General features: G+C 48.4%; 1 pseudogene; it reads right to left on the bottom strand.

The window, feature by feature from the left end:
- Positions 1-19300: 19300 nt before the first annotated feature.
- LOC120370154 lies at positions 19301-20086 on the bottom strand (annotated as a pseudogene).
- Between the last annotated feature and the right edge of the window lie 458 nt (positions 20087-20544).

The raw sequence follows: 20544 nt of genomic DNA, 5'->3' as shown, positions 1-20544 counted from the left end.
ATAGAAGCAAAGGCCCCATTCTAGACTCTAGGAGCAAAGTGCTTTCTATGCGGCACTGGTTTACTAGTGTAACAGGAAGGTCTCATGTTATCTAGTGAATAAAACACCTCCTACAGCAGCTAACTTTTTCTGAGAGGCTTCACACCCAATTACTAAATGTGAATCTGCTTTGCTTACAAGGGCTGAACATATCAGGTATGATCATGAAAGCAGGGCACTTCTGAGTTCAGTAGGAGTTTTGGATGTGCACGGAACACAGACAGGACTGGGTTCTCACATGGCTACAGAACTGCGGTGAAGTGGAACAATGTTCAGCTTGTGTGATTGGAGGATATCTGGATGCATATTATAAGACTGTCCTACATAAATGAGGAAAAGTTGAGGGGCCTTTGTTATTCTTTTGTTCCACTCTTCGTTTCTATGGGGAACTGGCCAATGCAATATTACTCTCTTCCTTTTAAACAAACCAAACTAAAACAAAATGGTAGTGGCTGTTGAAAATAGCAATTCCAGTCCTAGTTAGCACTGGGAAGACCCCAGCATTTGTTGGTCAATTTTATCCTACTTTTTTCTACAGCCAAGTTACAGTGGATCAGCATATTTGATTTGGGAGAAATGAAGTACCAGCTGCCCAAATTGAGCTTGAGCCCTCCTAAATGTTGAGAGTGTTCAAATCTGGAAGGCAGGGGCTAGATTCCCTTTCTGAATATTGGATAAATCTGGAAAGGAAAAGCCAGTTTCTGCTTCCATGCCTCAGATGTGGAAATCCGCCTACGTGCCTGGTACTGTATCTAAAGCTGCCCAGGTCCTCTAGTAGAGCAGAGGTGGGCAAACTATGGCTTGTGGGTCACATTCGGCCTACAGGACCATCCTGCCTGGCCCTTGACCTCCCGGCCAGGGAGGCTAGCCACCGCCCCCTCCCCCACTGTCTCCCCTCCCCTGCATCCCCGCACGGGCAGTGCTCTGGGCGGCAGGGTTACACACTCCTGCCGAGCAGCTTTGGCCAGGTGGCACGGCTGCCAGACATGCTGCTCTGAGTAGCATGGTAAGGGGGCTGGGGCCAGGGGACTGGATAAGGGCTGGGAAGTCCCAGGGGGCACTCAGGGGACAGGGAGAAGAGGGCAGTTGGATGGGGTGGAGGTTCTGGGGGATGGTCAGGGAACGGGGTGGGGGGAATGGATAAGCCTGGGAGTCCTGGGGGGGCCTGTCAGGGGGAGGGGGTGTGGATGGGGTGAGGGGTCTGGATAAGCGTGGGAGTCCCAGGGGTCCTGTCAGGGGGCGGGACTGTGGATAGGGGTCGGGGCAGTCAGGGGACTGGGAGCAGGGGGTGTTGGTTAGGGGCAGGGGGTCCTAGGAGGGGGCAGTCAGAGGACAAGGATTGGGGGGTTGGATGGGTCAGGGGTTCTGAGGGGAGCAGTCAGGAGACAGGAAGTAGGAGGGGGTGGATAGGGGGTTGGGGCCAGGCTGTTTGGGGAGGCACAGCCTTCCCTACCCAGTCCTCCCTACAGTTTTGCAACCCCAATATGTCCATCAGGCCAAAAAGTTTGCCTACCCCTGTAGTAGAGCCTCCCCTCTCTTACTTTTCATTTTAACATCTAGTGGGACCCACATATCTCCCTTACTAGGCTTCAGATACAGAGGCACACTGTCCATTTAGTCCACCCATTTCCTTCTTGGGGGGCTGCCAGGTGGGGTCACACCAGCATCCCTAATCCAGCCTGGGGAAGTCTCCTGAGGGTGATATCTGGGCCAAAGCCTCCTACTCCTTGGGCACACTTGTTCCGCATTCACTCTGCCACTCCCTTCCAGCAGCCAGCTTTCCATCCACAGCAAGCTGCGGTGCATGGGGCTTCAGTGTTCCCCCCGGTTCCCTTTCCTCGGGATAGCTGCCAGGGAATGCTGAGAAATGTAGTTCTTTTCCTGCTCCAGGGCCGGCTCTATGGGCAGGGATCTGGCCAAGGAACTACAGCTCCCAGGGCCTCTTGGGTTCTCAGCTCCCAGGCTGGATCCCTGAGGCTCTACTCCTGCAGCGCTGCGAGAGGGGAGGAAGTGAGTCCTATGGGCCCCTTCTGAGCATGGGCCTGGCGCTATGGAGCCATTGGTGCCATGGTAAATCCGGTACTGATCTCTGGGACTTTTCTCCTAACTGCTCAATTTTTCATCAGTGACACTCAAAAGGAAGGTAACAGGACAGTAACTCTCCATTTCCTGCACAACCTGCAGAGATTGTGTAGACATCCCCAGTGAATCACAAAGATGTGTGGCCCAGGCTCGTGTTGCAGCAATTGCACTCAAAGCAACTATAAGAACATAAGAAAGGCTGTACCGGGTCAGACCAAAGGTCCATCTAGCCCAGTATCTGTCTACCGACAGTGGCCAATGCCAGGTGCCCCTGAGGGAGTGAACCTAACAGGCAATGATCAAGTGATCTCTCTCCTGCCATCCATCTCCACCCTCTGACGAACAGAGGCTAGGGACACCATTCTTTCCCATCCTGGCTAATAGCCATTTATGGACTTAGCCACCATGAATTTATCCAGTCCCCTTTTAAACATTGTTATAGTCCTAGCCTTCACAACCTCCTCAGGTAAGGAGTTCCACAAGTTGACTGTGCGCTGCGTGAAGAAGAACTATCTTGGCAATGCCAGTCACAGCAGCCTTATCATCTCCAGGCTTGTGATTTGATTCTTTCCAATGCTCCTCTCCAAAGAGCCTTTTCCTTAGCAAGCAATTATTTGGATTGCCAAAAGAAGTCTCTTCTGTTTTCTAGAAAGACAGAGGAAAACATGAGTAGAGGAGACACAAGCTACACAACAAGGTACCACTGGCAGTTGAACCCAGAATCTCCTGTTTACAAGATAGGTGCTTTAGCCAGCTAAGCCATGGCACCTTCCACGAACACTTGGTTGCAATTGTTCCACTTGATGGTCTAAGACAACACCTTCAAATTCCAAAAGTACAAAGGTTCCCCATTTCTCTCAAGACTTGCAGACCTTCAAGTGTCTGGCTCTCTGTGCACAGAAAACCACAGCGGAGTTGACAGAGGACTTCTAACATGTGCTTCTCCCACCAGCTGCTCTGATCATGTATCAGAGAGGTAGCTGTGTTAGTCTGGATCTGTAAAAAGTGACAAAGAGTCCTGTGGCACCTTATAGACTAACAGATGTTTTGGAGCATAAGCTTTCGTGGGTGAATACTCACTTTATCAGATGCATGTAATGGAAATTTCCAGAGGCAGGTATATATATGCAGGCAAAAATCAGTCTAGAAATAACAAGGTTAGTTCAATCAGGGAGGATGAGGCACTCTTCTAGCAGGTAAGCTATGAACACCAAGGGAGGAGAAACTGCTTTTGTAGTTGGCTAGCCAGTCACAGTCTTTGTTTAATCCTGAGCTGATGGTGTCAAATTTGCAAATGAACTGAAGCTCAGCAGTTTCTCTTTGAAATCTGGTCCTGAAGTTTTTTTGCTGCAGGATGCCTACCTTTAAATCTGCTATTGTGTGGCCAGGGAGGTTGAAGTGTTCTCCTACAGGTTTTTGTATATTGCCATTCCTAATATCTGATTTGTGTCCATTTATCCTTTTCCTTAGAGACTGTCCGGTTTGGCCGATGTACATAGCAGAGGGGCATTGCTGGCATATGATGGCGCACATTACATTGGTGGACGTGCAGGTGAATGAACCAGTGATGGTGTGGCTGATCTGGTTAGGTCCTGTGATGGTGTCGCTGGTGTAGATATGTGAGCAGAGTTGGCATCGAGGTTTGTTGCATGGATTGATTCCTGAGTTAGAGTTACTATGGTGCAGTTACTGGTGAGAATATGCTTCAGGTTGGTGGTTTGTCTGTGGGCGAGGACTGGCCTGCCACCCAAGGCCTGTGAAAGTGTGGGATCATTGTCCAGGATGCGTTGTAGATCCCTGATGATGTGTTGGAGAGGTTTTAGCTGAGGACTCTAGGTGATGGCCAGTGGAGTTCTGTTGGTTTCTTTCTTGGGTTTGTCTTGTAGTAGGAGGCTTCTGGGTACACGTCTGGCTCTGTTGATCTGTTTCCTTATTTCCTCGTGCGGGTATTGTAGTTTTGAGAATGCTTGGTGAAGATTTTGTAGGTGTTGGTCTCTGTCCGAGGGATTGGAGCAGATGTGGTTGTACCTCAGTGCTTGGCTGTAGACAATAGATCATGTGGTGTGCCCAGGATGGAAACTGGAGGCATGAAGGTAGGCATAGCGGTCCGTAGGTTTTCGGTATAGGGTGATGTTAACATGACCATCACTTATTTGCACCATGGTGTCTAGGAAGTGGACTTCCCGTGTAGCTTGGTCCAAGCTGAGGTTGATGGTGGGGTGGAAGCTGTTGAAATCATGGTGGAATTTTTCCAGTCTCCTTCCTCTGGGTCCAGATGATGAAGATGTCATCAATGTAGCGTAGGTAGAGAAGGGCCGTGAGTGGACGAGAGCTGAGGAAGCATTGTTCCAGGTCAGGCATAAAAATGTTGGCATATTGTGGGGCCATGCGGGTGCCCATAGCAATGCCACTCATCTGGAGGTTGTGTGTGAGGATAAAGGCACAGAGCTCAGCAACCAATTGTGCTGCGGCATCATCAGGGATACTGTTCCTGACAGCTTGTATTCCATCAGTGTGTGGGATTTTTGTATAGAGAGCCTCTACATCCATGGTGGCTAGGATGGTATTTTCTGGAAGGTCACCAATGCATTGTAGTTTTCTCAAGAAATCAGTGGTGTCACAGAGATAGCTGGGAGTGCTGGTGGCATAGGGTCTGAGCAGAGAATCCACATATCCAGACAGTCCTTCAGTGAGAGTGCCAATGCCCGAGAAGATGGGGCATCCAGGATTTCCGGGTTAGTGGATCTTCGGTAGTAGATAAAATAACCCTGGTCGGGGCTCTAAGGGTAAGGGTAACAGCAGCATGAAGAGGAGAGGGAATATCTCACTGCCAGGGGAGGAAGGTGGATGCATCCCTTCAGTTTGACCATTGTCATTGCAGCAGAGAAGGTTTCAATGGAATTGAATGCCCTGATTCAGACAAGAGACACAGGGAGGTTTTGCTGTTCATGGATCCATGCAAAGGAAATTGTGTCTCTGTGTGAAAATGGGGAGGGAAATGAAACACCCACATGTTGGCACCTAAGGCAGAAGGGACCCCTATAGGATTAGAATAGGATAAGTTCTCAAGCAGCATGTTTCTTATTTTGCCCATCTGTCAATTTTGATTATTATCGATGGAAATATTTTGCCATTGGGTCATGTGTTTACACAGAAATTGACATTTACCAACAAACACAGAATTCTTCCAATCCTGCCTAGTCTGCCCTTGGTGAGTTTAGAGGGACACACTCACTCTTCCCAGTCCCCATGCCAGACCTGTGCTCTCCAGAGTGTCCACTTCCCACACAGCTGGGATCCTTCCTTGATTTCCCCTAAGACCTTTGCCTCCCCCTTCTGGGATCCTCTCCTAAAACTGTCCAACTCTCCTGCTGGCAGGATCCCTTCCCATTCCTTTCTCCCCTCTGAGCAAAAGCTCTGCACTTTTCCTACACTGGGAATTGAACCCAGTCTGTCTGAGGGAAAACCAGGACTCATAACCACTAGGCCATTCAGGACTTACACAGTCAAGAACACATTTACACATTCACATTCAATAATACATTTAAAAGTAGCCATTCAAAAAACTTCAAAAACAGACTTCAAAGAGAAATTGCAGAGTTACAATTTATTTACAAACTTAGCACCATTAATTTGAGCTTGAATCGGGACTGGGAGTGGCTGGCTCACTACAAAAGCAATTTTCCCTCTCTTGGTATTGACACCTCCCCATCAATTATTGGAAATGGACCGCATCACCCTGACTGAATTGGCCTTCAGCACTGGTTCTCCCCTTGTAAGGTAACTCCCTTCATGTCATGCTCCAATAAATATTTATGCCCGTATCTGCAATTTTCACTCCATGTATCTGAAGAAGTGGGCTTTTTACCCACGAATGCTTATGCCCAAATAAATGTTAGTCCTTAAGGTGCCACCGCACTCCTCGTTGTTTTTGTGAAATAAAAGCACAACGTATTCTAAGCTGATCTTAACCCTTTCAGTGCCCTTACAAACTTAGATGCTTCTCACCACAGGCTGGCTGGTTGCTTTTCAGCCAGGCTCTCCCCTTTCATCAGCTCCTCAGCCGCTTGGTGTGCTGAAGTCTGTAGGTGGAGGTGGAAGAGAGAGGAAAAGCCTGGCAAATGTTTCTCCTTTTATCATGTCCTTTCTTCCCTCTTGGCTTTGCCCCCTGCCCCCTTCAGAGTCAGGTGAGCATCACTGCGTCTCTCCAAGCAAGGTTGAGCAATTCCCCTCGTGTGGCCTCATGCAGGTGAGTCATTGCATTGTAGCTCCCTTGCTGGACAATGGCTGTTGATGGGTTATTTGACACCCTGTCTGGGCATTGGTTACTTTCCTTGCTGTTGCCACTGGGGAGCTAATATCTGGCTGATTCCCCCAACTTACAGCATAGTGACAACCACACTATGCAATTCTCATAACTTCATATGCATGAATGGTATACATATATGGGTAGAGAAATGACTTTCAGCAGATCATATCCTTTCCCCTGATACCTTGCAAGTCATGCTTTATATGTAAGATCCCGTTTATATGAAAATGAGGAATATGGGGGGTTACAGCACGCTTCCCCAAAGGTATAGAATGTCACACTGAGATTCTATTTTCATTTGTTATGTAACCAACTTTGACCTCTGTGTCTAACACTTATAATCACTTAAAATCTATCTTTCTGCAGTTAAACTTATTTTAATGTTTTACACTGACTTGTGAAATTGTCCAAAGTGCTTGGGAAAGCTGCTCAGATTAAAAAGGCTGGTGCATGTTCACTTTCTTTTTGAGGAAGTGGTGAATTAATTAATGAGCTTGCACTTTTCAAGAGGTTTTGGGCAGTGTAAGACGGTACATTTCTGAGGTGCAAGGCTGAGGGCTGGGGAGATATGATGGCATTCATGCCACTAAGTTGTGTGCATTGCTGCATGTTGTTGGCTGAGTAATCACAGCACCAGGAGGGGTTTTGCTGCTTGTCATTAGTGCAGCATTGTAAGACACAGCCCAGGCTGGAGAGATAAGAGGACAGAGCAGTCCCACAGTTTGGGTTTGTACCCCACAGATCCCACCACACAGAGACCCAGCTGTGACCAGCCGTGGGAATAGTGTGCTTAGTGCCTTGTCGCTTCAAGAGCTGCAGATGCAAGATGAGTTACAGCGACCTTGATCTTGTTTCCATGTTTATCCGATGCCTCCTTTCGACACTTGTCAGCAAAAAGACCGGTTTCTTTTGCAAGCATTTGTATGGCGAGCCAGAGTCGGGCTTCTCCGTTAACAAAAAAGATTGACCAAAAGGTGACAAGAGGAGGCACGTTCAGCAAGGTAGCACTGGATGCTGGATCCTGAATCTGCTCTTTATCCAGCAGGTCTCTTGGCAAGCTCTGCCACGGTGCCACTCTTTGGGACTTCTCCCAATGCTTCATCAACAACAATAAAATGAAAGGACAGTAATTCTCCATTTCCTGCAAAGAACCCTCTAGAAGAGTCTCTGTGCATAGATATTACCAGCAAATTGCATGGGCACATTACACAGGCTCTTAATCACAGCAATTGCAGTCTAAGCAAACTCCTTGCCTATGCAATGGCCTTTTCACCAACTCCAGACTGAGGATTTGATTCTCTCTAATGCTCCTCTGGAAAGAAGCCTTCTCTTTCACAAGCAATTACTTGGGTTGCCAAGGGAGGTCTCTTCTGTTTCCTAGGAAAACACAGAAAAGTGTGAGCAGAGGAGACAGAAGCCATATAACAAGACACCACTGGGAACAGAACCCAGGATTGCCTGTTTACTAAACAAGTGCTTTAGCCTACTAAACCATGATACCTTCTTTAAGAGAGTATTTGCAACCATTCCACTTGATGGTCTAAGACTACACCTTCAAATTCCAAAGTACAGATGTTCCCCATTTTCTTCAAGACTTGCAGACTTTTTGCTGTCTGGCTCTGTGCACGGAAAGCCACAGCTGAGCTGACAGAGGGCTTCTAATATGTGCTTCTCCCACAAGCTGCTCTCATCAGATACTGATTAGTGCTCTGTGTTTCAGTCACAGCAACTTCAGCTCAACTCTGAGTCATGGTAACTTTTCCATCAGCTCCAGACTTACCATTTAACGCTTTCCAAGACTTAGCTGCAAGGAAGGTTCTCTGTGTCTTGAACAAGCACTTACAAGGATTGTGCAGTGAGGTCTTTTCTTTTCATGAGAAGAAATAAAAAAAGGAGCCTGACAGAAAAGCCAGGTTCTGCAAGGAAGAGCTGGCAGGCCAAGCCAGGATCTCCTGGAAGGCTCTTCAGTCAGCTCTTCCCAAAGATGACTATCTAGAGGCCACTTCCCACAGAGACTGATTATGGTTACAGGTCCATCCCGAAATTAGACCAGGATATTTTAAAGCTTTATCTCACAGTAAAATAACACAATTCAACCATGTCGGCACAGAGGGGAAAGCACTCCGTTATTTCACATTTATTGCTACTGATCTCACTGACAAACTTCCTTTTCTCAGTGCTGCTCCCAGCACCTTAGGAAGTTTTTCCTCTTCTCCCTTCCAGCTGTGGTGATGGGACTGCAGCAGCTCCCCAGATGCTCAGCTCTGCTCTTTCACTTACATCCTTCACTTCTTTGGCTGAAGCTGTGTTTGCCACTAGTTTAATCCACAGCTGAGACCGCAGGTACCAGCAGCTAGTTACAAAGGCTCAGTCCCCATTGTCATCAGTGGGAGGTTATCCTGGGCTGCCAGGGCTGCAGGATTTGGCCGATGATCAGTCAAGGTGCTACAGCAGCTACATTCTTACGTGGTGAGTCCTGCAGCCTATTACCAAACTGCTCTGCTATAGTCTGCAGGGCAGCCTGACTTGCTGAGAATCTGGCAGAAGAGAGACCCTGGAGAAGAGAAGGAAAATGTCCTCAGCAATCACAGCCGGCAGGAGCAGCAAACACTGAGTATCAGACACATTTTTTCACCAGGACAATAAATGTGCACAACCCCCTGATGTATTCTCAATTCACTCCCCCTCCCAAGGAAGCCCTGTTCTGCTCTATTACACTTTCATGGGATGAGAGGGAAGGTCTCTCATGGATAAATAACTGGTTAAAAGGTAGGAATAAATGGTCAGGTTTCAAAATGAAGAGAGGTAAATAGTGGTGTCCCCCAGGGGGTCTGGGACAAGTACTATTCAACATCTTCATCAATGATCTGGAAAAAGGGGTAAACAGCGAGGTGGCAAAATTTGCAGATGATCCAAAACTACTCAGGAAAGTTAAGTCCAAAGCAGCCTGCGAAGAGTTACAAAAAGATCTCACAAAACTGGGTGAAAGGGCAACAAAATGGCAGATTTGTTGATAAATGCAAAGTGATGCACATTGGAAAACATAATCCCAACTATACGTATAAAATGACGAGGCCAAAAATAGTTGTTGCCACTCAAGAGAGATCTTGGAGTCACTGCAGATAGTTCTCTGAAAACATCCAGTCAATGTGAAACGATGGTCAAAAAAGCAAAGAGAATCTTGGGAATCATTAAGAAAGGGATAGAGAATAAGACAGAAAATATCATATTGCTTATGGCCCCCCACATGCATTGGCCTCCCCTCAGGCAGGGGACTTATAGGCCTTTCTGCCAGTTGGCATTGGCAGCAGCAAGGGCTGGGTTCAATGTCTAGGGGAGGAGAGCAGCAGAGAGACGGGAGGAGAGAGAGTTCTGAGAGAGAAGCAATGAGTGCAGAGTGCAAACTGACCAGCTGAGGGTCTCACAGGAGTCCTGAAATAACAGTAGCTCCAGGTCCCATCAGGGCCACCCGGGGGGGTAAGTGGGGCAATTTGCCATGGGCCCCGCAGGGGCCCCCATGAGAGTTTTTCGGGGCTCCTGGAGCGGGGTCCTTCATTAACTCCGGGGGCCCCGGAAAACTCTCACGGGGCCCGGGACCCCAGAGATTCTTCCGCTCCAGGTCTTTGGCGGCAATTCGGCAGCAGGGGGTCCTTCCACTCCGGGACCTGCCGCCGAAGTGCCCCAAAGTTATTTTATTCAAATTTCCTGAATCGAGTTCATACATTCAATGTTATGTGTCCCCACTAAAGCGTGTGAATTTGGGGGAGTGCGTTCACAGTACCGAGGCTAGCATCGAGTGGCGGAGTGTTGCACTGTGGTAGCTATCACACAGTTCCCGCAGTCTCTGCCACCCATTGGAATTGTGGGTTAAGCTCCCAGTGCATGATGGGGCTAATATATTCTTGTGGGTGTTTCTGGGTGTGTGCCATCACTCGTTCCTCCCTCCGTGAAAGCTATGGCAGATGCCATGCTGCCAGCAGATGGTGCAGCACGGTGCACCGCCTGTCTCCTGGTGTGTTGAATCCACTTCGAATGTCCTCTCCTCTTTCTGTCTACTCTTTCACCTAACCATTTCACGCTATTTCTCGGTCATCGTGAACAGAGCCGCACAGCTTCCGCTGCTTTATCCAGATTGTCTGTGCTGGGCTCCTGTGGAAGCTACAGAAGGCAACAATTCCCCGCCGTTCCTTGGCCATCATGAACAGAGCCGCACAGCTTCCACCGCACACTCTGCAGGTCCAAATCAAGTCTCTGGAGTACATCCATAGCTGGGATGGGTCATTCAGTCCTTTGTATAGAGCTTCAGTTTGTTGTGAAATTGGAGCTGAGGCAGTAAAGAGCCATCAAATGTTCTGAGGGCTGGAGAAAAATGCCTTCTAGTGAGCTATTGAAAGAGCTCAACCTGTTTAGCTTATCAAAAGAAGATTGAAAGGTGACTTCATTGAAGTGTTGAAATGCCTTAATGGAGAGAAAATATTGGTTATTAAAGGGCTCTTTAATCTAGCAGAGAAAGGCATAACAAGACCTAATGGCTGGAAGGTGAAAAGAGACAAATGCATATTACAACTAAGGCACAAATATTCAACAGTGTGGCTGATTCACCACAGAAACAAGCTACCAAGGAAAGTGGTGGATTCTCCATCTCCTGACGTCATTTAATGAAGACTAGATGCCTTTCTGTAATGTGTTTGCCCCAAAAGTAGCTATTGTGTCATAGAGGAGGCCTGTGCTATGTAGGGGATCAGATTAGATGCTCTAATGGTCTCTTCTGGCCATAAAGTCGACTAATTTCTGAAAAACTGAGTCTAGCATTGGGAGCAGCGTCTGATGTTTTCCTGTCTAGCCAGCTTGCTTCCTAGAATGAACGCTCCTTGAGTGGGGTGATCCACAGGGAGTAGCTCAAACCTCCAAAGTGCCTGGCCAGGGGCAGGACATTGGCACAGCAAGGGAGGGGTGTGGCAGTGACATCACAAAGGCCTTTTGTAGGACCTCAGACTATTGGTCAAAGGTGATGGGGAGGTGGTGACCTCACAGAGAGATGCTGACATCAGCCAGGCAGGACAGGGGGGAGGGGTCAGGGAAACCTCAGAGACCCCTGTGGCTTTGCTTCAGCAAGTCTCCTTTTCGAGGTCTCTCTTTGAGGACTGAGAGAGTATTTGGTTTCACATACGTGAGCACCAGGAGGAACCTCTTTCAAGTTTTCTCCTTCCCTTTTCTGATTTTACTAGAAAACAGCCATCCCTATTTAGAAGGTAAGAGCCTCCTCGAGGGAAGGGGTGTCATAGGGGCATCACAGTTCGTGCTTGGGGCGGCATGCTGCGGTGGCAGGCGGCTCCAGTGGACCTCCCACAGGCATGCCTGCAGATGCTCCACCGGAGCCGCGGGACCAGCGGAGCCTCCGCAGGCACGTCTGCAGGAGGTCCACCGGAGCTGTGGGACGGGCGACTGCCAGAGCGCCCCCCGTGGCATGCCACTGTGCTTGGGGCGGCGAAATTGCTAGAGCCGCCCCTGTTCTCCAGGTCTCTCTTTGAGGACTGAGAGAGTAGTCGGGTTCACGTACGTGAGCGCCAGGAGGAACCTCTTTCAAGTTTTTTCCTTCCCTTTTCTTGATTTTACTAGAAAACAGCTGTCCCTGTTTAGAAGGTAAGAGCCTCCTCGAGGGAAGGGGTGTAATGGGAGTGTCACAATTCAGATGCCGGTGGCTCCCCCACACTGTAAGGAAGCTCCCCCCACCCTGCTCTGTGTTCACAATGTGGGAAAGAGCAGCATTGCACGGCAGTGATTTGCTCCTGGCTTCCAGAGCAGAGCAGCAGGCTCAGCTGTCAGAACTTCATGGACCTATGAAAGGGGAGGGGCCTATGGCTCTGTAGCAGGAATGCAGGGCAGGTGAGTTCACAGAGGGCATTGTGGGATACTGGCAGAGGCCAGTTATGGTGATATAATGAACAGCAGCATCTACAGACACTCTGTCACTTTAAGTTTGCTGGAAAAAGCTCTAGGCTTCTCATCGAAGTGGTTTTATTTTGTAACCAAAACAGGGTAGTTTTGTCGCCAGACGTGGCATTGCAGTGTGTGCACCAGCCAACAAGCTGCCAACTGAGGGAGCATAGTGCGTTTTTCACACACCTGAGCAATATAATTCTGCTGAAATAACTTTGTAGTGCAGACCTGGCCAAAGATTCACACGAACACATAGAGCTTGCAAGGAAAACCTCACATGCTCCTCTGCTTTGCAGAATTCAAACACAAGCAAAGCTTGTCAGGCCCAGGTGGGGATGCAGGAAGTCAAGTGAGCAGACACCATCCCTTACCTCCAAGCAAGCACCATGGTTTAGCTGGTTGAAGTACCTGTTTTGTAAACAGGAAATCCTGGGTTCAACTCCCAGGGGTGCCTTGTTGAGATCCTTTTAGAGCACCTGGTATTGGCTACTGTCAGAAGACAAAATACAGAGCTAGATGGACCTTTGGTCTAACCCAGTGTGGTTTTTCTTATGGTTTAAATAACACTCACAGGCACTGATAATAGGGTTACTGAAAGTTTGAGAGTTAAGAGCTGATAGGTCAGAAGTCCAAGCCACTCACAGATGACCCCCACCCTCTGGGACAGGAGCAGGTCTGAGCTCTCACACCAAATGCTCATTATGGCTGTCAGAATCTGTGGGCAGCTTATTTAGTTTACAACCAGGGTTCAGTCCTTGATTCACACATCAAGGATAACAACCCTTTGTTTCTCCTGCTCCAATAACAAGGAGACTGGGAATCCAACACCAGCCAAAAGTGATCATTTAGGCAATCAATCCAACATATTTCCAACATACTGTAAAATCCACATGCAGACTCATACACAAAACCTTGCAAGAAAATCTTCCTGAGGGGCTCTGAAGCACCTGCTGCTGGAGGGAAGGAGGGAGCTGTGGGTTGGGATTGAGGAGCAGCGTGAGGAGAAGGGGCCTGTGGGTTGAGATTGAGGGGCACTAGGAATAGGAGGGGGCTGTGGGTTTGGACAGAGGAGAAGGGTGAAGAGGAGCAGGCTCTGGTTGGGAGTGAGGAGCAGTGAGCATAGGAGGGGCTGAGGGTTGGGTCTGAGGGGCACTGGGAGTTGAGGGGACATGGGTGTGGGCTGAAGAGCATCCTCATTTGAGGATCCAGCAGGACAGGGGAAGGCAGCAGCTGATTCTAATTCCTTAGGGATATTCTGTGTGTTTGTGTGTGTGCAGGGAAGGAACAAGCTATATGCCCAGAGGACTTTATTCCTCCAGGCTGCAAGGACAGAGGGGATGTCAGGAAGTTGCCCCTTCAATCCACCCCCACACAAAGGCCCTTCTTAGGAAAGGCAAAATCCTGAAAAGAAAGAGTAACACCAGAAAGTCAGATTTTTACAATCATAGGGAGAAGTTTATCACCAGACCAAGGACTTGAACCCCAGACCCTCAGATTAAAAGTCAAATGCTCTACCAACTGAACTAGCCACACTCACACAAGAAAAAGCACAAGTTGGTGCAGAGGTGAAGCTAGTCAAGAAAAAAGAGCAGGAAACAATACAGGAAACCTGCTGCTCTCTCTCTCTTCCCAGCACTGGCCTGGCCTGGTATTAGTGCTGGTTAAAAAGAGGGGGAAATATCAGCATCTACCAGCCTTTCATAGCTGTACAAGAATCAGGCACAATACAGAGGTGCCCATCTGCAAGTGTTGAATGGTGGATTGGCTAATACAACCAGTAGACGTCCAGGGCACATTGGGATATAGAGCCAAGTGTCCTTCACCATCATTATTTCAAAGGGATAATGACAATGATAGGAAGGTTCACAACTGACTCAGGAGTTGCATACAAAGGTGCACGTTTGGCAGTTACATTGGGAAATTTTGGCTCCTTCTCAGGCTCAGGTTGGCCACCCCGGTCTAGATGTAGAAGTTACAACATTTAAACTTGAAAGAAGGGCCAATTTCCCCATCATTTCACACCTTTACATCCAAACACGATGACTTTCTGAATGAACCCTCCTCGTTCAGCCAGAAGATCTTGGGGTGGATGTAGGAGTCACTGGGTAAAATTCTCTGGACTCTGTTATGAATCAGGTCAGAGCAGAGGTACCTAGTGATCTAGTCTGGCTATAAAAGCTATATATCAACACCAAAATATGATGTGAAATTAATCCTCAGGAATGGCTGTTCCCGACCCAAACCCCAGCAAAGGGCTCTCCAAGGAAGGGGGCTGTTGAGGAAGGAAAGAAGAAAGATGTCCTTCTCTCCCTGGAGGAACTGGGCTCTGCGCTTTGGACAGAAAGGAGGGGAAGGAAATGGCCACACGATGGCAGCAGAATCTAAGAAATGAAACACAACAGGCTTCTGTGCAGATTGATTCTGAACAGTGAACGAACCTGACTCCCGTATCATGAAAAGCTAAAAAGCCATTTCTTTCTATGCCTGGGAGAAAAGAGTTCCAATCATTCCTGCCTGTTTACTTTTGAATTATTTTACATTCTAAAGAAAATTGTAACAAAATTAGTCTGAACTTGAGCTGCCTGTTATTAAAAGTTGGTTCCCCAATTCAGTTCCAACTGCCCTGCTAGAAACACCCCCAGGTCCCTGCTCACCCCAGGAAGAGGAAAAAAAGAAACCCCCACTCGGCACTGCCCTTGGCTCCAGGCTGCTGTCCCGGGGTGCGGGTGGGGACTGATTGTTTGCTGCTGAGGAGGGAGTTAGTAGAGGCCTCTGGTGCTCTGCTGCTAGCATCTGCCTAGCCCAGGCTGTCCTCTGCCTCAGCTGCTGCTCCCGGCCTGCTCTAGAGTCAAACATGCAGGGCCCCCAGGGGAACTGAGGCTGGGACAGGGCAGCAGCCTGGGTTGGGCTGGGAAGTTGCTGGGAGTTCTCGTTCCCTGAGAACTGGCCTGGCTCCCTTCTCAACAGCAAACAAATCAATTCGACGCCCCCTCCGCAGAAAAACCAGCCTGGAGCCAAGGGCAGCAGGAGACGATTCTCTTTAGTTCCCACCGAGACAGGAGAGAAGCCAGGGTGTTTCTAGCAGAGCTTATGGAACTGATGTGGGGAAACCAGCCTTTAATAACAGGCAGCTCAAGTTTAAGCCAAGTGTTTTTAACAATTTTTACAACATTAAATAACCCTTCAATCGTGGTGTCACCATCCATAAAATTGCTTCAGCCTTATAGGTTCCCAAGTGCAAAACTAAACATTTCTTCAAACACAAGGTAGTGGAGTTCTGTCAGTGTTCAGAGTCATCCCACATAAAAGAACCATGTTGTGGTATATACTGGCCCCCTCATGTGGCCATCGCTTTGCCCTACTCTCTGTTAAAAGTTTTAGTATTTTGCACAGAAACTTTCTTCCCTCAGGAGAGACCTGGGAACCAGGGCTGCCAGCCGGACAAACACCTTTAAGAGGAGGCATAACCTGTCAAAAAATGATCTCCCTTCTTCAATTCAGTGACAGCCTGAAATGCTACTTATCCCAGCAGAGCCGGAGGATTGAAAACAGCTACATTAAACTCCTGAGTAGCTAGCAGGAATGAACACAAACACTCCCTTGTATCTGAAGAGATATTTAGTTTTACCCTTGGTAAACTACAAGACTAACGGGAAAGGCAGTGGTGGTGTCAGATATAAAGAGTGAAACACGAAACAATCATCATAGTTATGCCCATAGTGACTGCAAAATATTTCTATATACTTCTTATTATCATCAGTGTATTATTTTCTCTGGCATCTAGATATTGACTAGACCTTGACCAAGAAAATTGGATCTTGACAAAATAATCAACTACCCCTCGTTAAGGTAATGGACTTGACACCCACTCAGGTGTCTCCTTGCAGGTTCAAGTACTAACAACAGTGGCTGCCTTACAGCCATAGCTTTTAATCAGGGCAATACATTGATACAAATTCCTGTTAAATAATTTCTCTGCCAGAGTCCTTCACCCACATTCCTTTAGGCACTGGGCTACCATGTGGACATTTCATTTCCCTCCTCAGTTTCACACAGAGACACAATTTCATTTGCACAGATCCATGAACAGAAAAATCTGCCTGTGTTTCTTGTCTGAGCCAGGGCATTCAATTCCATTGAAACCTTCTCTCCTACAATGGCGATGATCAGACAGAGGGGACGTGGCCACCTTCACCTCTGACAGTGAGATATTGGCTCAGCTCTTTCTTTATGCTGCTGTTGTTAGTCCACGAAACATCAGGCTGAGCTCACGCACCAACCCCCTGAAAAGTTTCAGTGCCACAGAGAAATCCTGACCCCGGCTATTGGCATGATATGGTGGAGATTCGAATAGAAAAGGGACTGTCTGAATTGTCAGTGTGGGGAATGAACAACAATCTATAGCAATGTCGTTAACCACAAACACACTCTCATCCTGCTCCAGCCGGAAGGGAAATGGGCAGGAACTCTTGCTGTTCAGCCATGGACACGCTTACACTAATGCACAGCCATGAGTGTGCTGGGGGAGCTGGTCTGAGCCATTTGAAGTGACAATTCTGTGAGAACAGAATCATTGTGTAGTAAAGCAGCTGTACATCAAGTAGTTGTGGCCGAGTGGTTAAGGTGATGGATTAGAAATCCATTGGGGTCTCCCCACGCAGGTTTGAACCTTGCCAACTATGGAAGTGTTAGTATGTTTTCATTACTGTTGTCTTAGTCCCTGAGCCTCCACAGAGCCAAATTAGAGCCATATCTGGTCTCACTGTGAGACTGGCTACACTTATGACACCGCTGTAGCACTGTGGAATAGACAGTTGCTATGGTGACTGGAGTGGTTTTCCATCCCTGTAATAGCTACGCTGACAGAACAATCTTTCCTTTCATTTCACACTATCTAACCACGGCTTAGGTCAGCTTAATTATACTGGTTCCAGTGGGTTTCACACCCTGAAAGACGTACTTGTTAGAGGGTTTATCCCATCACCCTCCCATTCCCTGGTCCTTCTCACCTGACCAGAGAGCAGCAATGCATGAAGCTCAAAGGTGCAAACAATTAGATGTTTATTGGGGTAAACTTCCAGCAAGCAATGCTTCCAATTTCCTTCCCCAGTATCCTCCTTCCCAGCTCTGACACCACAGAGGCTTGTCTGTTTCCCTGTTCCCATTCCCTGTTCCTATTCCCCCGCTTAGCAAAACATAATTCCAATTCCCCTACCCCCATTCCCCCCCTTACTTCCTGATTGACTGCAGACTATATAGTAAAACTGGAGTTCTGCTTAGCTATGCCTTAACCAATCATTTTACTGAAATGTAACTAACCAATCCTAACATGTTGTAACATGATTATCTAACCAATTATACCCCACCACCTTAATTGGTTTACACTCAACAAATTAATTATACAGCAGACTGAAACAATCACAGAACCAGACAGAGATTATACAGACAAGCAATAGGAAAGCAGTGACTACAGTGATAGAACAACAAAGAAATGAGGATTTCACACCCCAGCTGTTGGTAAGTGAGTTGTTGCCAGACAGGATGCTATCATGGTAGAGGTTGTGGGTGCTGGTTGCTTAACTGTCTGGCCCACAGGGCAGGATTTTGAGGTTCACCATTACTTTCTCAGAATACCAGCACCCATCTTTTGTTCACTTAAAAAGGGAGCAGGGAGATTACAACACCTCAGAACTCATGGAGCTCCAGGAAACATGTAACTTTAGGTCCAGGTGAATGTGTCTACAAATCAGCTGTGCTGTAGAAGGTCTCTAGGAGTTGAAAGAGATGTGCCATCTCGACCTCCCTAAAGAGTTCATCAACTATTAATGAAAACTAGGGTTCATAATTCATATTCTTTGTAGCATTAGGATGGTGGACTGGTCTAAAGTACCAGTTTTAAGACTCTTTTTTCCTATCTCTTGGATGTTCTGGTCTCTGCATAGAGACTTGGTTTCAAATCCCACTCCTGACATGACAATTTTCTTCTATCTGGATAAAATGGCCTCACTTCAATCTCCTTTGGAACAAACATCTAACGTGAATCTCACTGGCTGCAGATTAAGCCCATTACTTCTTGTCCTACCGTCAGTGGACATGGAGACCAATTGATCATTGTCCTATTTATAAAGACCAAACTTTTCTCTCTGCAGTCATTTGTTAAATGGTTATTATCCCCTCTTCTTGCCTGGGATAGAATGGAAGAGGAGAATATACTATTTGTTCTCTCTTCATGTTTTACTGAAGCTCAGAGAGAGGAAGAAACATGACCTGCCAAAGATCATAGAGAGTTTGTTTCATTTTGGTCTGTGACTATTAGCAGAAGAGTGACACCTAAGGGCTGTCACTACCACCCACTCTAGGGCCTGAGTTTATGATGGTGGGATTAAGAGCATCATGCTCTACCAACTGAGCTAGCTAGATTTAAAGTCATTCAGCTGCCCAGTCGCAGGGTAGAAGGAGCCCTGAGGGTGCTTATTTGTGAGCTGAGGTTCCCTGTCTGACATTTGCCTTCTTTCCTGGTTCGTTATGTCTCCAGCGAGCAAACCGGAGCTGTCACAAGGCTGGTTAGATGCTGCTCTCTAGCCCAGAGAGCTGGGGATGATTTAGCATGCTGTCGCCATCAGCTGGTCAGAGTAACTGGGGTGGGAGGGTGGAATTTAGGATTCTTCCACCAGGGGGAAGTGCTGTTGGACTCATCTGGTGGGGGAGAGTCTGAAAAAGTGTCTCAGCTCAAAGAGAGGGGGCAGACATGCCGATTCCCCGCAGGCCACACACATTCAGGCCCTCCTTGGGAAAACTCAAAAGAAGCCCAGGCCCAGGAGTGTCAGAGAAGGGAATCACTGTTTGCCTTAAGCAGTGATGAGCTGCCAAAATCTTAACAACGGGTTCCCTATAAAAAGTTCTGATTTAAGGGATGTTCATCCACTCATTATATTCAGCAGTTCCTGGAGCTTCATAGAGGACAGAAGATGCTTTTGTGTGGGATTTAAAGCCTATTTCAAACCCTTGGAGGGAGAGCCCTATAGGTCTTGGCTGCAGACTCAGTTCAAATAGGCAAATGGGGATATCTGCAGTAACTGTATAACAGATTGAGGAGGATAACTGGGGAAGCTGAGAAAATAGCAAAATGAGAAACCCTTGGAGACAATGCTGAGGACAGTCTCTGGCTCAATGTCCACCCAAGCAACACCCAAGGAGGAGTCCACTCAGAGTCTGACAGAGAAGGATGTTCCACACGAGCAGCCCTTCTCAGCCCTGTGGATTGCTCACCACCTGGAATGAGTTGCGGATTAGCTCCTGGCTGAAATCCACCATTGCACCTTTCACAAAGGCGAGGCTGTCCACATCCACAACAACACGAGCACCACCTTGTTCAAACAACCTGTCATCAGGATTGATAACTGTGTCCAAGGAAAACTTGTACTGGAATCCAGAGCAGCCACCTTCCTCCACCTGCAGCCTGAGAAACTCAGACCCTTCTATAATCTCCAGCAGCCTCTTCACACAGCTGTTGCTGAGGTAGATCTGTCCCTCACTAGAGTCAGACACTGGTTGCCCTGGCTTAGAAGAGGATGATGCCCACTGCACCCTGATGCTTGGTACATAGGCTCCATTCTGAGAACAGGGTGGTGTTCTCACTAGGCGCAGTAAAGTAGGAGAAAGGCTGCTGCTGCCAACTCCTGGCCCAGCACCGGGCCCTAGCGAGTCCCTGCGCATGATTCCTTTGGCAGGGTCACACTGCGCGGCGGAGCTAACCGCGCCCTCGGCCCGAGCTCTCTCCAGGGGCGCCCCCACGGGAACGGCCGGGTCAGGCGCCGCAGCGAGGCTTGGCGGCGCCGCACGCTCTCTGCACGGCAGGGGCCGGGTGCTTGGGCGAGGCTCCAGGAGGGGAGCTGCAGGCGCTCAACAGCCGGGCGGCGCGGGGACGGCGATGCCGCCCCGGCCGTGCGGCGCCCCCCACACGTGCCAGTAGGCTACTGTCCTAGCTCCACCCGAGCCAGTAGGGGGTGGCCTGCGGGGCCAGGCGGCGGCTCTTCTCCCCACCTGGGCAGCGGGACTCAGGAGCAGCCGCTGCTGCAGCTCCCACTGCCGCGGAGGGAGGAAGCGGCCGCTGGCCAGGCTCGGCGGCTGCAGCTCTGGCGCCCACGAACCCCCCGAGTCTGGGCCTGCTGTGG

This window comes from Mauremys reevesii, linkage group 1 (assembly GCF_016161935.1).
Source record: "Mauremys reevesii isolate NIE-2019 linkage group 1, ASM1616193v1, whole genome shotgun sequence".
Lineage (NCBI taxonomy): Eukaryota > Metazoa > Chordata > Testudines > Geoemydidae > Mauremys > Mauremys reevesii.
This window is presented reverse-complemented; position numbering and strand designations above follow the sequence as displayed.